The sequence below is a fragment of the Saccopteryx bilineata genome, chromosome 10 (genome assembly GCF_036850765.1).
Source record: "Saccopteryx bilineata isolate mSacBil1 chromosome 10, mSacBil1_pri_phased_curated, whole genome shotgun sequence".
Lineage (NCBI taxonomy): Eukaryota > Metazoa > Chordata > Mammalia > Chiroptera > Emballonuridae > Saccopteryx > Saccopteryx bilineata.
The window spans coordinates 434241-446267 of NC_089499.1; the positions used below are offsets into that span (position 1 = coordinate 434241).

Consider the following 12027-nt stretch of genomic DNA (forward strand, 5'->3'; position numbering starts at 1 on the left):
CGAACGAGTCGTTTAATTGTCAATTTGAAGTCTCACCACAGCCAAGGCCACAGCTGCCTCATCAATATCTGAACTAATCGAAGCTTCAAGTGTTTTCCAGGTTGATAACTGGTCAATCGGTTCATTGGCCAAAAGAAAATCCTATTGACTGTTTTAATAATTAAAATAATTATAGTTTTACCCCAGAATTTTTTTTTTCAGTCTTTGGAAGGCAGAATCAAGGAAAGCAATTAAAATTCACTCATTGGCTTGGTGCCCACCCTGCCGATACCTGCCCGTGGGACCTACATACAGATGGGGCGGTGAGCCAAGGTACAAAACTGGGTGATGGGCATGTGCCCCTACTCAGGGAAGACCAGCACCCGGGAACCAGGAGGCCCGGTGTTTGGGTCAGATTCTGATGGGCACGGAATAGGAAAATCAAAGCAGTAACTCCAAACTCTCTTCTTAGAAGACAGCTACTATTCTGCCCCTCAGTGCTAAGAGCTGAGCAGACCAGGATGGGCTCCCGTGTGGCCACACCCCAGTCCGAGGGTCCCCGAAAGCCAGGAGCTGCTCTGCCCGTGCTGGCTTCACCGCAGGCCTCACGAACAGCGTGGTGGGGACAGCGCAGACCACACCGAGCAGTTCCAGCAGGGTTGGTGGGGGAGACCTCGTATCGCTGCTCGGTGACTGACCTGGGCTCCGGGAGTTCAGCACCAGCAGGCTGCCGCTCAGGCCCTGGGCAGGTGAAGCTCCGAGTGTTTGCACCAAACAGGGTTCACCTCCCAGGTCCGAGGGAAGCCTTCCCGTTCACCCACTTGCTCTGAGTGTGGCCCCTGGGCCAGGTCTGCAGAGTTACTGTAAAGCCGGATGAGAGGAATTTATTAGACATGATGGAATCCGTTGGGCCAGATAGAAATACCACAGAGCCAGTGTTTTCATTGGTATTTAGTGTCTCAGTCAGGGGAGCCCTGGACATGGCCAGTCCTTACATTTCCTCTTGGTTTGTCCTGTCCACTTACAGGTGGACGGGCCTGTTGAGAAGACAGCAAACACCAACCATAAGTCCCGTTCACAAACACGCCCCCCGAGCCTTCCCACTGTCAGCCATTTTGTTATGAAACAAAAAGCTTCCAACCTCCACTGAGCCACAGTCATTTCTTTAAAAAACATTTAAACTGTCTCAGAGCCTGACAGCTGTGTAACACAAAGCATTTAAAAAAGAAATGTTTCATTTAGTGAGTTACAATGCTACAAAACCCTGTCCAAACACTTCACTTCAAACCACTGACTCTTTAAGGAAAATCCTAGAACCCATCACTTCCCAGATCATCTGCTAATCTCCATTTTTGCTTGATTAGGAACGGACAAGGACATAATATTCTTATTTCTTTTCTTTATTCAGTGCAAGGAGGGGAGGCAGAGACAGACTTCTGCATCCATTTGGCAAGCCCACTAGGGGCAATGCTCTGCCCATCTGGAGCCACTGCTCTATTACTCAGCAACTGAGCTCTTCTTAGCACCTGAGCCAGAGGCCACAGAGCCATCCTCAGCGCCTGGGGCCAACTCGCTCCAATGGAGCCATGGCTGCAGGAGGAGAAAAGAGAGAGAGGGAGAGAGAGAAAGAGAAAAAGAGGAGGGAGAGGGGTGGAGAAGCAGATGGGTGCTTCTTCTGTGCTTCACTGACCAGGAGTCAAACCTAGGACTTCCATAAACCAGGTTGATGCTCTACCACTGAGCCAGCCTGCCAGGGCCAAGGACATAGTATTCTTTTGGCATGATAAAATGCAAAAAAAAAAAAAAAAAGTCACATGGTCACACTTATATGTTGAATCAACGCCCCTCCAACAAAACACACTCACATACACAGAGAACAGACTGGTAGTTGTCCAAGGTGGCAGTTGGGGGCTGGTCCTGGGTGAAGGTGGTCAAAGGGCACAGCACTCGGTTATAGGAGCAGTGTCCTGGGATGTGACACACACCGTGGTGACTGCAGTGGATCATACTGTGCTGCATATTTAAAAGCTACTAAATGGCCCTGGCTAGTTGGGTCAGTGGTTGAGCATCAGCCTGGTGTGTGGATGTCTCAGGTTTGATTCCTCTCAGGGCACAGAGGAGAAGTGCCCATCTGTTTCTCCCCCCCTCCCCCTCCCCCTCCCCACCTCTCCTTCTGCAGCCATGGCTCAATTGGAGCAAGTTGGCCCCGAGAGAGCGCTGAGGATGGCTCCATAGCCTCTGCCTCGGGTGCTAAGAAGAGCTCAGTTGCTGAGCAACGGAGCACCGCCCCAGATAGGCAGAGCATTGCCCGCTAGTGGGCTCCCAGCAGGGGCGCCTGTGGGAGTGTGTCTGCCTCCCTGCCTCTCATTGAATAATAATAATAATAAAAGCAAGTTTCTAGGAGTATTTATTAGTTCTCAGCGCCAGGAAAAGTCTGTACCTATGGTGACATAGACTCATCATGGGATCATTTCACAACATCCACAAATATCAAGTCATTGTGGTCTTCACCTGAAGCTTATGCAAGATTCTATGTTAATTACACCTCAATCTTTGAAAAGTTTGTTTAAAAAAAGCAACTATTCACAAGGAGGAAAGCTGGGAAAGCGGTTTAAATATTCAACTGAAATGAATTACGTTTTGAAACTGCAGGCTCTCCATCAACTAAAGGGTACAATGACGTCACGCACGCCGTGGACGGCCCACCCCGCCTGGTCTCCGGGCCGAGCCGGGGAGGGGAGCAGCCTCCGTCCAGCTCAGCACCACGGCCGCCTGTGCTGCGCCTGCTCCCTTCCTCCGTAGTTCTAAGTATTCTCGCATCTCAGTTAATTTCCGACTCTGAAACGCTGGGCCGTCTCACACATACATCGGGACGTCCGATGTTTCTTCCGCGTCAGCGGTGTCTGTGTGGGGCCAGCGTCCCCCCGGGGCGCGAGTGGGGGCGGGGCTCGCAGTGGTCAGCAGGCCGGGAGGGCCGTTTCATTGTTGGTGGTGGTTGTCTGTTTAGCCCCAGACTTGTGCGAACTGCCTCCCGTTTTCTGTAAGTAACAGGAAACGGTTGTGGGGAAAAGAGTGATTTTTTTTTTCTAGTCCATAGTGTTTCTACTGAGAAGCTGCCTCATGTCTACCTGCGCGTGTTTCTAAATTACTTTACGGCCCACGCAGCTTTGTTTGGTTTTATGAGTCAGACCGTGAATTAACGGGGGATTGTTCACTTTGGCTCGATCAATAACATCGCTAATAAGTGAGGATCGCCCGTGAAGCACCAATATAAATCATGACGGCCCACATTCGTAAGGTGCACTGAACTCCGTGTGACGGATAATGCGCAAACCACGCTGGGAATCCAGTGTAGCTATCTCGGGACACACAGATGCCCAGCTGAGGCTGGGGCTGCCTTTGTTGGCTCTGATCGATATGCTAATGAGCTATTTTCACGGCCTTGGAAGCAAGTTTCCACGCCCCGGAGTGGAGCGTAAATTTAACTGACGCTCCCCTGATATTCAGACGTGCCTCATCCGTGGGACCCGCACATGAATTCTCAATTCAATTTCACCCTCAAATGGGAGCTCCCACCAAACCCAGACACCTTGTTGCAGTGGCAGAAAGTGAATTATGTGGGTAACAATATTTCATCAAGCTCGCAGCTCAGCTGTGAGTGTCCAAGGCAGTAACACTGTGTAAATAAATTGCTAAGTCACAGCGAAATTGATGACTTGTATCTCATGTTTAAAACCAGGATGAGAAGTTAAACAGAGAGAAAGAGCGAGAAGGAAAATCATTTCTTTCACTCGGAGCATTTTATGGTTACTTTCAAGTTCGAATGAATGTTAGAGCACAAACTATCCTATTACACTTGAACAGCTTCAAATTAATCTTAAGTTCTGTGACTTGAGCGTGTGTGTGTGTGTGTGTGTGTGTGTGTACACTCTTTGGGTTTTTTTCTTTTTTTAAACTAAGATTTTCATACTCAAATTTCTTTTTATTAAGTGAGAGGAGGGGAGGAAGAGAGAGAGAGAGAAAGAGAGAGAGAGGAGAGGGGGAAGGGTAGAGAAGTAGATGGGCGCTTCTCCTGTGTGCCTAGCCAGGAATTGAACCTGGGACTTCCACACGCCAGGCTGATGCTCTACCACTGAGCCAACCAGCCAGGGCCTAGATCTGTAAGGATAGCATCACTGTATCCTAATGAGCACACACTTTTCAGCTATAAGGGAGGCAAAACGTTTCCTCTACCTCCTCTACCCTCTTAGCAACCCTGGCTGTGTCTGGACATTTAACTACAGAACCGAACAGAAAAAAAACACACACGCTTTATCACATTTTTATACGTAGGTACCCGGGAGCCTTTGCAGGAGAATGAGGACCCAACCCAGGGCCCAGCGGCAGTGGCTGCACCTGGAGCACAAAGACCAGCACGGCTGTGGTCTGTGAGGTGCCGATGACACACAGTGGGGGGCTGCTGAGACCCCGTGGGGAGCACGCCGTCCTGGCCGGGTGTGGGCTTCACCAGCAGGGGCGGGGGGTGGGGGGCTGCTCTGCCTTAAGTGTGGAGACATCCCTGTACCCCGTGGTGCCCACGCTCCTGCTCTCCTCGGGAGCTGGAAAGATTTCCGGACGGAAGTGACACTCGTGCTGAATCGACCAACTGTCCTGGTGCCGTGGTCTGTCTTCCGGGAGTCAGCCGTCTACAGAGCACGGCCGAGAGAAAACTTTCTTTTATGCGCGGGGGAGGCCATTTTGTGATATTAAAGAACAAAGAAGACCAGCTCTCGGTGAGACCAGAGTCAGTCTTCTCAGTTGCAACCCATCCATGAGGAGAAGAGAGGGATGTCTGATGGGAAACAAACTGGTTAAATCAGCGGACGCCGCTCCTTAAAATGAAGTTCTGTGTTAGAGGGAAGATAGAGAGAAGTCATGCCTCCTTTTCCGGAGACACAAATATCTTCTGCTTTTCAGCCACTTTCATTTCGGTTTTCTCCCGTCTTACGTTATTTTTAGCCCATTAGGTTACAAGCAGCAGAAAACGATGTTACAGCAACTTACAAGGAAGATGGACTTATTGGTGCGTCTAAGTAAAAGCGCCCCAGTGTCCCCACGGGGTCCCCGTGGAGCACGGCCGCTCTGGCTGGACGGGAGCAGGTAGGTCTTCCCGTGTGCGGCCATAAGCCTCAGTTAAGTGTAGCACAGCGGCTGAAGGGGAGCGGTCCCCGGGCCCCGGGCCGGTGGGACCACAGGACCCTGCAGTCAGCCCACTCCCTGGGCTTCCCCACCTGCTGGCTGAGCTGCTGCCCGGTAGGCTCGGCCGTGGTCCACCCACCTCTCTGCTCTGCCCACCGGGGTCGACGTGAAGGTGCTTGCTTACACCGAGGGTTCTTAAGTAACTTGAACAAAAGAGCATCAGCTTTCTATGGACCAAGATTCTGTCTTCCAAAATGCAGGAGCAGGCAGACCAGGTGCTGCTGTGGGTTATTCTAAACTCCGGCGGACACCGGCTTATTGTCAGCATAAACACTGGCTCAGAAATTCAGGGTGGACCCTTGGACAGCAGTCAAGTGACGGGAACTGAAACTGTATCTCTCCTGTAGTGGGTTTCTTTCTTTCTTTTTTTAAAATTATTTTTTTATTCCCTTAGGATTTTATTTTGATGAGAGAGAGAGAGAAAGAAACACTGATTGGTTGTTCCACTTACTCATGCATTCATTGGTTGACCTGTATGTGCTCTGACCAGGAATCGAACCTGCAATGTTGGCTTATTGAGATGACACTCTAACCAGCTGAGTGAACCAGCCAGGCCCTTTGGGGTTCTTTCTTCAGACAAGCAAAGAAGGGAAGGCTGGTGAGACTGAGTCTTATATAAACAGGGTTCGTGCATGGAATAGCGAGGAGAGACCCCCCAGAGAGGGGCTCTTGCTCAGTGCTGCCTCCAGTCTCTGTGTCCTTTAACGCAATACAGTCTGTTGGTAGCAGCTTCTCTGACATCTTAGATTTCTGCTGCCTTAAGAAACATTTCCTTTGCTATATAGTTACAATATGACGTAACTAATACTAAGAATCAAAGCTGATGACCTTGACTACAATAAAAGATGTTCATAAATTAGTTATTAGATCATATCAGTTTTGGTTTAAAATAGGATTACTTAAATAGATTTAACTTTATAGTGTGGAGTCTTTGATAAGACAATATTTTATTTTTAATACAGTACTTCACAATAACTTTTACTCTTTAAACCATGTTTGTCTGTTTTTTACCCCAATATCTATGAACCTAGAATTTTGTAGATAGAATTATCCTCCACTAGTTCTTCTTCTTATATTTATTTGGGGCAACACTTTTCATACTATTAGGGAGTAAAAGCAAATATCATGTTTTTAGATTCAAATTGTGCTAAAAATAATCCTAGTAAATATCTTTTAAGTTTCTAAAGAGATTTTTTTTAACAAATAGATCAATTTATTACTTTTGACTGTAATAACTTATATTCCACTTATGTGACCTAAATGCCAATAAATTATCATTTTAAAGCTTTCTCTGATAATTAATTATGCTTCTTAATAGACGCTGAGAAGAGCATGTCTGAGTCCGGTAGCCACGCGCACACACAGGCAGATGTACACCCTTGGTAAACGTTAGTCATTGCATTATAATTGTAAGGTACCTGGGCCTCTTCTAAGAAAAATTTAAAAACAATTTGGGTGACAGGTGAAAGGATTTTCAACCCTGTTATTCTACAGCCTTCGGAAACCTTTGATGTATTGATTCATAAAGGCATTTTCTGGTTTGCACTGAGAGGGCCATTTAAACTACTGTTATTTTCCATGTTCTGCTCTGCTTCTCATTTTGATTCATTTTTATTTTGCGGTGTAGGAAGAACACAGTGGTAAATAACATTTCAACATTCAGTGAATCTGTCTAATCTCATTCCGTCTCCAGCCACCAAGACGTCAGCAGCGTTCCAAACACACGATACTCACGATGAAGAATGACACTTTCAGCCCTTGAGCAGAAACGATTTCAGCGCCAGGGCAGACTGGGCGACCGTGCTGGGATCTGAGGCCAGCCTCCAGCAACGGGCACCTCCCAGCAGAGGATTGGGCAGACGGAATTTCCATTTAAGCAACAGATGGGGTCTAATGGAATGATTTGTGTCCTTTAATGAGAGCACGCAGAGAACAAGAATAAATAGAGCAGGCTTCGTTTTTAAAGTGAGAAGTACGATCGGATTGTAAGGCACTGTTTTCTGAGACTCTTCTTGGATTAGATCTCGTCAGTGACATGATTAGGGGGAAACGAGAAACCGGGGAAGTAGGCAACAGGTCACACGAGGCAGAGCACTCTGGGACAGTCATGCCGTCAGTGAACACTTGTCTGTGTGGTTTATGTAATAATAGCAAGGATGTTCTATCCTTAAACCTCCCTCCCCCAAATTATCTTTTACCGTTACAATTTGTTGAATGCTGAAAGAGACAGTGGAACCATGGAGTGATGTGAGAAGGCTGTTTGCCACTCACTCAAGTCAGGCAAATACAAAATTGGCATTTGAAGGATGTAACGATTCTGCTATTTCTACTCTCCCTCTTGAGGCAGAAGGGAAAACACCAATGTGGAACATGAGTTTCTGACACCTTCTCCACGAGAATTTCATACAGATCCACTCAGTTCTTCCCGTGTCAGGCGTCTGCACACGTGCCTTTAAGACGGACACTCCCTTTCTCAATGTTTGACGATGAAGCACAATTATAATAAAAATTGTTATCGTCGCAATAACCATTTTAAAAAATTCTTCCTTGATTTCAGCAATGTGCCCATCTTAAGAATTGCGTTGCTGTGTCCATTGCACAGGGGTGACCGTGCCTATGAACTCTAGCCTATGAGATGTGAGGTAATTAAGAGGAGTTTCCATGGAAGCTCTTTGCAAGGACGGGAGGGGTTCAGTGAGCAGGAGCCGTCGCCCTCGGCCACGCCTTCTGGCACGCGTCTCCGTAAGTGTAAGGAGGAACGCTCCGTCCTGCCGGTGTGAGATTCCTGCATCAGCCCTCAGCTTCCGGACTTAGCCCAGACTTTTAAAGTGAGAAGTACGATCGGATTGTAAGGCAGTGTTTTCTGAGAATCTTCTTGGATTAGAACAGGGGTCCCCAAACTATGGCCCGCGGGCCACATGCGGCCCCCTGAGGCCATTTATCCGGCCCTCGCAGCACTTCCGGAAGGGGCACCTCTTTCACTGGTGGTCAGTGAGAGGAGTATAGTTCCCATTGAAATACTGGTCAGTTTGTTGATTTAAATTTACTTGTTCTTTATTTTAAATATTGTATTTGTTCCCGTTTTGTTTTGGGTTTTTTTGTTTGTTTGTTTTTTTGTTTTTTGTTTTTGTATTTTTCTGAAGCTGGAAATGGGGAGAGACAGACAGACTCCCACATGCGCCCGACTGGGATCCACCCGGCACACCCACCAGGGGCGACGCTCTGCCCACCAGGGGGCGATGCTCTGCCCCTCTGGGGCGTCGCTCTGTCGTGACCAGAGCCATTCTAGCGCCTGAGGCAGAGGCCATGGAGCCTTTGTTATCTAGAATTTTAAGAAAGGATGACTGTTATGAAAGAATATCAATTCAGTCTTATCATCATAGCTTCTGTGTTGGTGCATTTTTAACCTGAAATAAGATTCCAAAGCCACAGAGATTCCGGAGTGAAAAACTCATTTGGGCGAACGTAATACGAGCAGACGCAGGATATAACTGAAAATAAATCAGTTTCTTTAACGACCTTTGTCAACTGCCACCAGTTAGAGTCCATGGCGTGTGAGATGAATGTCTTAGATAAGTCCACACGTGAATTATGAGGTCTAGCCCAGAGACGGTGGCCTCATATCACATATTCATTTTGAAAATAAAAGTAACCCACGATGGATTTTCCTCCTGATATGAACACATTTACCTGTTTTTCATTTTTCTTTATGAGTTTTACCTTACAAGAGAAAGACCAGGGAGCTGAAGGCTGAAGACACACACTTCAGTCACGCTGGGAAGAGTTGTAAGGAGCATTCTGTTTAACTCTTTTCCTAACCTCTGCAGAAGGAATCTCGGTCACAGCGTCTCCACGATAGAACCAAAGAATGTCAGGCGTGTCCCATTCGATTGCTGTGTCTCAAAACAGTTCTTTTAAGGTCTGGCATGGATGACTCTGTTCTGGGGCCTCTGCGTGCTGAGCACCTTTTCTTCAACGACAGAGAATCTTGCAATGTAAGTCCGAAAACCAAAGCGCCCGGCTGGGGAGGGACGAAAAGGGACGAGAGGATCTCACGGGAATTCCAACTAGAGTAGAAAGTCACACAAGACCTCCACCACAGGTGCAGAAAAGACTCACAGAAGAAGGTCCCCAACAGATGACTTCCGCAGCAGTCCCAATCCTGTTCACAGTCAGTATCAATTCTACAATCTGGACGCAAACGTTCCAAGCACTGGATAAAACCACGTCCCTGGAAGCTGTCCTCCACGGCTCCTTGCCACACGGCCTGACTCCGGTGCCTGGAGGACGGGTTGGAAGCGAAAGCCAGACCTCTCACTGTGCCGTTTGAGAGAGAATCATATCTGCTTTTATGGGGTTAGAGAAAGATAAGAACCATTTATTTTTGGAAGAGCGTTGGATCGTTGGCTTTGGGCAAGATCAATATTTATCAGGATTGTTTAACACGCTCTGATCATAGCACATTTCATTCATTCCAGTCTTGATTTTCAAAGACAAGGCAGTTACGAAGAAGAAAGATTGGCAAAGGGTTCCAGCAACGTCTGGCAGGTTTCCCTAGATACACGGTCTTAGAACACACAGAGAGAAACTTCAAACTCCCAGACCTCAGCCGGGCCAAGCATGTGCGTGGAAAGTTCACACAGCCTCGACCAGTGGGCTCCGTGGGTGCAGTGCTGGCCTGGCGTGCAGAAGTCCCAGCTTCTTGGAAGCAGTACATTGTTAAATAAAATGCAGGTCAGGAAGTAACTCACAAAGAAAACCGTCCACCACAGGTAGACCATCCGGGGTCTTATTAACATGGAACGTCTCAGGTTGCTCTGCGTGGACTCACACGCAAATCAGACAGAGATTCCACTGAATATGAGGATTACTTTACATATGAAATTCTTGACTAACAAACATGATAAGCAGTTTTAAACATGTAAATATGAATATACGTAAGCTCGCTAAAAGTTGGAGAATTGGCTTGTATTGTTACAACAACTAAAGTAGAAGCACGTCTTATTTTGGAAGAATTTCAATATTCTGTTAATATGTTACTGAATAGATAACTAAGAAGTGTAATAGCTCACAGAAAAAGCAGAATCTAGTCATCTTTAGGACATAATGATAATGAAGGTAACACTGTATCAAATCTGACATGCATGCAATTTAGTGTTTCAAAATAGCTTTAAAATCATGTATTGCAAATAACAAAAATTGAGAATCAATCTATTAAGTATTCATCTTGAAAAACTAGAAAAAGAAGTGTAAATTAATCCTAAGAAAGAAAGTGAGGAAATAACAACAAAAAAATCAAAAATATACTTGACAATTTTAGACAATGTAGGAAAATACATATTTCTTAAAAGCCGCCGATCACCAGACCCCACAGAAGAAGTCCTAAGTCCAGATGGTCTTAGCAGCAGAGCATTTCCGAACATTTGAGGAAGAAAATGTTAATTTTAAAAAAGAACAGACATTTCTTGTTTAAAGAGACCAGCAGAGGTTTGATATAAAACCTGGTAAAGACATCTTTCTCTCATCAGCACAGACGGACAACCCAGGGGCCCGTGGGCAGGATCACGCTCACTCCTCAGTCACCACGGGTCCCTGTGAACGCAAAGCCGGTCAACAGTTGGACAAGCCATGATTTCTTAACGCATTAAGCACACAAGCAGCCAATCGTAGCCTTGGTGCCCACGGGGCTCTTGTCATTCAAAACAAAACGAAACAAAAACTCTTTGCCAAAGGGAAACAGACAGGACTTTTCTTAATCAGATGATACATTTATTTATTTATTTATTTATATTTTTCTGAAATGAGAAGTGAGGGGTAGGCTGGGAGACAGACTCCCGCATGCGCCCAACTGGGATCCACCCGGCATGCCCACCAGGGGGTGATGCTCTGCCCATCTGGACCATTGCTCCATTTGTAACCAGAGCCACTCTAGCGCCTGAGGCAGAGGCCACAGAGCCATCCCCAGCACCTGGGCCAACTTTGCTCCAATGGAGCCTCAGCTGTGGGAGGGGAAGAGAGAGACAGAGAGGAAGGAGAGGGGGAGGGGTGGAGAAGCAGATGGGCGCCTCTCCTGTGTGCCCTGGCTGGGAATCGAACCCGGGACTTCTGCACAGCAGGCTGACGCTCTACCACTGAACTAACCAGCCAGGGCCTGATATATATATAAATACAGCAAGAATTATTCAAAACGACGAGTGATGAGAGCTCTCTTCCTGAGGTACGGAGGGAAAGGTGGCCCTGATGTCCACTTCCAGTCCACGCTGTGCTGGAAGTCCCGCCCAGAGCCGTGGGGGTGGGGTGTGGAGGAAGATGGATCCGGAAAGGGACGATGGATTTATTCACAGACAGCACGCGGGGACTTGGGGAAAACCCGTATCAGTAAGTGAAGGTCAGAGAAGTCAAGCTCACTGCTCATGACAGAAGTCACGTTAGGGACCGGTCCCGGGTGAGGGTGGGGGCCACTACCAGAACGAACACAAAACCGTGTCCCATTTCTTGACCTCGCCGTGGTCTGTGCTTTCTGAGAATGTGCTGAACGATGCAGTTGGGTTTTGTGGACTTCGTGGACGTTAAACTACAAAACATTTACGTTAGACGGCGTGGGTAGTATTTACTGAGCTACTGAGATAGATAATCACCTTCCATAATCACCTTCCAAGGGTGATTATCCTGTGATGCCCTTAACACTATATGTTTTTCTAGGGAAACAGGGAAGCCATGCCCTGGGGAGCCGCCTTCACCCCAATACATGCACAACTGGAAGCGATCTCGGGAGGCAGACCCTGTTTCCAGCCCCACGTTAGAAGTAAA

At 47.2% G+C, this 12027-nt stretch overlaps 1 non-coding gene across 1 annotated transcript; it reads right to left on the reverse strand.

Annotated features, from left to right (window-relative positions):
• Positions 1–11292: 11292 nt before the first annotated feature.
• On the reverse strand, positions 11293–11368 carry TRNAS-GCU (transfer RNA serine (anticodon GCU)). The gene has a single exon. It is a non-coding gene; the product is annotated as a tRNA-Ser (tRNA).
• Positions 11369–12027: the final 659 nt, after the last annotated feature.